Source organism: Myotis lucifugus, unplaced genomic scaffold (genome assembly GCF_000147115.1).
Source record: "Myotis lucifugus unplaced genomic scaffold, Myoluc2.0 scaffold_520, whole genome shotgun sequence".
NCBI classification, from domain to species: Eukaryota; Metazoa; Chordata; class Mammalia; order Chiroptera; family Vespertilionidae; genus Myotis; species Myotis lucifugus.
In genome coordinates this window covers 165,170-170,264 of record NW_005871568.1, presented here as the reverse complement: position 1 = coordinate 170,264, position 5,095 = coordinate 165,170, and the positions used below count along the sequence as shown (strand labels likewise).

General features: G+C 55.8%; 1 pseudogene; it reads left to right on the top strand.

Annotated features, from left to right (window-relative positions):
* The first annotated feature begins 4,045 nt into the window (after nucleotides 1–4,045).
* Nucleotides 4,046–4,477, top strand: LOC102428337 (annotated as a pseudogene).
* Nucleotides 4,478–5,095: the final 618 nt, after the last annotated feature.

Here is a 5,095-nt window from a genome sequence, read left to right as displayed (position 1 = left end):
CAGCCAACCAGAGCGCCGCGCGCCCCGGCCGATCAGTCGCCGCCTCCGCCGGCTCGCGCGTCCTGGCTCGCGCTCCGCCCGCGGCCGCCGCCTCCCTCCTGCCTCCTCCCTCCTCCCTCCGCTCTCCTTCTCCCTCCTCCTATCTTCCTCCTCTTCCTCCCTCCGCCTCCTTCCCTCTCTCCCCCACCCCTCCCCCTCCCCCTCCGCCTCCTCCCCTCCTTTCTCCCTTTCCCCTTCTTCCTCTCCCTTGTGTGCGCTCCCCCTCCTTCCTTCCCACATTAAGGCACACTCTCCTCTTCTTCCGTTGGACTCCAGCCGCCTCGGGGACAGGGCCAAATCTCCATGTGCCCTCTGGACCAGTGCCCGTAGCTAGCGACCCCCTCTGGCTGCTGCAGGGTTGGCCACCTCCCCAGGCTGACAGCGGCGCACAGCGACCTCTCCAGGTGGACAGGCAATCCTCAGCCAGCACCTGGCTGGCACCGGGCCCTAAGCCATTTGTGGTCATGACCCAAACCCAAGCACCACTTAGCACTCGGAAATGTCCCTCGGCTCCCCTTTCCCTGTTCATTCAGTTCGAATAGGAAGTGAGAATTCTTCTCGTTCAGGCACACCCTTCCCCTAAGTTTTCTGTACATTCTTGGGGGTGACCCCCTCTTCTCCCTGCCCCCGGAGCTGAAATGGTAATTTTATTTCTGTCCTTAATGTCGCCAAAGCAATGGTTACCCTGCCACCGGCTATTTGCTGGTTTAAGCCCTTTTCTAACCCCCCTCCGCCCCCCCCCCCCCACTAACTGTTCCAGGGCGTGTGGAGCAAGCAGGGGGGGAAGGAGGGACTTCAGGCCGATGTGACCTGCGGATCCCATGTGACTGCCTCTGCGGCTCCCCAGTTCTCAAGGCTCCCCCAGTGGACATGAGCTGCCGGCGGGCCAAGTGGTCTCAGTGCCTGTGGCTTCGGGAAGCGGGTGCTCACCCAGCTGGAGAGTGAGGCACTTACTGTTTCCTTCTGAGTGAGTCCCCAGCCCCTGCCTCCGTCTGTTGAATGCCTGGGCTTTGCTGACGGAGAGTGTGCCTGGTGCACACAGGGGGCTCTCCCTCCGGGCCTGCCCAAGCTCGGCTGACCACAGCCACGGTCACTGCCTCGCCCTTCCCTGCCACCCGGCCCAGCTGGAGCACAGTCCCTGGGAGACTTCTGGTCCAGGGCCGCCTGCGGCATGGGCCGGGCCGGAGCCCTGGGGAAGGCGGGGTCATCATCTTTGGGTGAACCGTCTTCCTCGGCCTTTGGACAGACAGTCCAGGATGTGTCACTCTGTGAGGGTCTCAAGGAATGGCAATGGCCTTGCCCTCGACTCCAGTGCAGTGAGGGGACCGGTCAGAGCCAGGCACCACGGGACTTGGTTTATAAGTGAGATGGGGGGCAGCCAGGAGGCCTTTAAGTGTGTGTGTGGGGGGTGATGACAGTTAGTCACTTGACTCACAATTGTGATAATGTGTCCCCTAAACCCTGGAAAGATAACTATGATTACGTTGAACTCTGTTGTTGAATGTTCTGATGCTATTTGGACGGATCTAGCCACCCATTTGTGGGGCTGGTGTGCTGCCCGGCGTGGAAATCCTACCACCAGACAGATGGCTCATTCATGAGCTTGGTGCCTATTTATTCGCCACGTGTTTCTGTCATCTGACCCAGCCCTCTCAAGTCACCTCCTTCTAGCGGGTGGTGCTGCTGCCCGCTGACTGGAGGGTGCGGGTCTGTGACTGTGCACGTGCCGCCCGGTGGGACAGGCCTCTCACCGCCTGGCTGATTCTGTACTCAGAATGATAATCGCTCCCCTAAGTATCTGACTGATTAGACTGCTGTACGGATAGTCAATCAATGACATGGCAGTCCTGGCCCCGACCCGTCCCCGATGGAGCAGCAGTGACTCTTGCAGCCACCACGCTGCCCTTAACCATGTGCTGGTGCTGGGCACTCACTGGGCAAGAACACAGAAACCAAACCCCCAGCCTGGAGGAGCCAGCGTGTCCTGGGAGATGGACAGATGGGCTAAGTTAATATGACATGTAGCCGGTTGGATAATAATTAGTGCAAAGGAGAAGAGTCATGCAGAGAAGGGGCTACAGAATGTGGAGTGTGGGAGCAAGGGGAGGTGTAGGTGGGAGGAAAGGACCTTCTAGCAAAGGGCACAGCCTCATGCCAAGGTTCCTTGCGCAGGAGGCTAGTGTGGCTGGAGGGGAGGAGGGAGAAGTGGAGGGACTGTATTGGGGTGTGAGGTCAGAGAGGTGACAGAGTGGCAGGCCTCAAGGGGAGCCATAGAAGGGACTTAGCTCTACCAGCCCCCCCCCCCCCCGCATCAGATGCAGTCCACGCAGGAGGTTGAGCAGGGGCAGAGTGGCCTACTCGTGCTCTAACAGGCGTCCCGCTCTGGGCCGAGAATGCACTGGAGGCGGAAGGACTACAGCGGGAAAGTGGTGGGATCCTACATCCAGTTTGGAGCCTATTGGAGCCTTTCGTTTCTGCTCATTTGTTAGGTTGATGCTATTCTGCTTTTTGCTCTCCTTCCCTTTCACAGAATGTGGTTCTGCCTAAATTTATGCTCCTTCATCCTGCATGGCCTGGGGGTCAGGTTCCAGGAGCCAGCCCTTGGGTGCCCATGACATTAGCCGGAAGATGCCCCCTGTGTCCTTGACTTGCATTCCGGATCCTGGCTTGTCCACCAGGAATACGGCCCATGTAAGGTCCCAGAATCTCGAGATAAAAACAAATAAATGAATAAACCGCTGGTGTCTGCGTGGGCCGGGGGCAGGAGGAGGAGCCTGGGGAGCAGGAGGCCTGTGGGTCTCTGTGGACCCCATGACCCCGTCTGCAGAATCCTGGAGAAGTTGGGGAGGGGGTGTGAGCTAGCCCCGGGGAAGCTCCAGGGAGGGACTCGGGGACCTGGGTGTGAGATCCCGCCCACCTGAGTCTCACAGGGAGGGGGTGTAGGTGCAGGAGCTCCTGGAGCTGCAGACACGAGGCTCCTGAGAGGCAGCGCTGGGTCCGGCCTCCTCACCCACTCCCTATGGGCTGCAGTTTCTTCTGGTACCTTCCTGCCTGCACACGGGAGCTTATTCTTTACTTGTCGTAAAGCCTGCACCAAAGGAGAATGTCAGAGCGAGGCGTGATGAGAGCCACACTGATGATCAGAGGCGCCGAGCCGAGACCGTGCGCGAGCAGCTGGGCTTTGGTCCCCCAGTCCCACTCCAGCTTGTCAACCTTGGCAAGAAGGCGCAAAGCCATGATGAGGAGGAAGAAGAGGGTCTGCCATGTCCCTGCAGAGTGGGCAGTGCCCCCAAGGATGCAGACACAGGGAAGGAGGTGGGAGCACCGAGGAAAAGGCTGGAGGGTGAATCCCACAGCGGAAGGAGGCGTCTGCCTGTAGCAGCTCCTGCATCTGCTCCCAGCGGCGCCCCTGGACCGGGGAAGTGGGTCAGCAGGCTGCTGCTGACTCAGCCCTGAAGGCACCCTCCTCCTGTTCTCTCTTGGGTCTAACTGGCATTTTAAAAAATGACTATTCTGAGAAGAATCTAACCGCTTCCTACACCAACTCTTCTGAGCCAGGGATGGGCTGGGGGGACAAAATGAATTTGTCAGGCAAGGAAAACATACTGGTGCCCACTACATACAAGGCCCAGAGCAGGCTTTGTTAAAGGGTCGGGCACCCTAGAGCAGTGATGGCGAACCTTTTGAGCTCGGCGTGTCAGCATTTTGAAAAACCCTAACTTAACTCTGGTGCCGTGTCACATATAGAAATTTTTTGATATTTGCAACCATAGTAAAACAAAGACTTATATTTTTGATATTTATTTTATATATTTAAATGCCATTTAACGAAGAAAAATCAACCAAAAAAATGAGTTCGCGTGTCACCTCTGACACGCGTGTCACCTCTGACACGCGTGTCATAGGTTCGCCATCACTGCCCTAGACTCTGGAGCCAGGGAGAAGATTAAAATGATAAACGGGTGCTCTTCCGGTCTGCGGCCATTGTAGAGCGCCAGCGGTCGAAATGAAGTTCCATCCCTCTGTGACTCCCCACCGGAGCAAGAACCGTAAGAGGCACTTCAGTGCACCTTCCCACACTCGCAGGAAGGTTATGTCTTCTCCTCTTTCCACGGAGCTGAGACAGAAGTGCAGTGTTCGATCCATGCCCATCCGAGAGGATGATGACATTCAGGTTGTGCGAGGACATTCCAGAGGGCAGCAGATTGCCAGAGTCGTCCAGGTTTACAGGAAGAAATATGTCATCACACTGAACCAGTCCAGCGTGAAAGGGCTAATGGCACAGCTGTTCATGTGGGCGTTCCCCCCAGCACTGTGGTTATCATGAAAGCTGGACAAAGACCGCAAAAAGACCCTTGAACATAAAGCCAGATCTCGCCAAGGAGGAAAGGAAAAGGGAAAATACAAGGGAGAAACAGTTGAGAAGATGCAGGAATAAAGTAATCTTAATGCAACTTTCATTAAAAACTTAAAATGAAAAAACAATTACAAACTGGTCGGAGATAAGGCACTTCCCATTCTGAAGGCCTGACCGTTGGCCTCTTGGCGGAATCAGACTTTTGTACGTCTGTCAGGAACTGAGCAACATCCGTGACCTGCTCTGACGCTCTGGGAAAGCCAGGCAGGGTGCACCGGGAGTTCGAGAAAGGGCCTGTGCCCTTGACCGTCTGCCCCAAGCTTTGGCACGAAGGGAGAACACACTTGCACAGAAATGACCATGGCAGCGTCCGTTTTAGCAGCATCTGATTTATACACACTTCTTTCTCTCTATGGGCTTGGTAATTACAAAATTATTACTACTTGTAAATTTTTCAAACAATATAGTAGCAAGTCAAAGTCCCATCTGGGTGGGAAGACAGGGATCCGCCCCCTTCGTACTTGTCCCGTGGGTCTTTGACCTGCAGGCTCTCTTATCTTAGATAAGACGCACGGTGTGATGGATGGGTGTTGCCATTCCCCAACAGTTTTTGGTTGTAAACAGGGTAAAAAACCAGCCCATGTATATCCTTTGGTAGTTGTGCTGCTGTTCTGTAGAACGGATTCTTAGAAGTAGGAT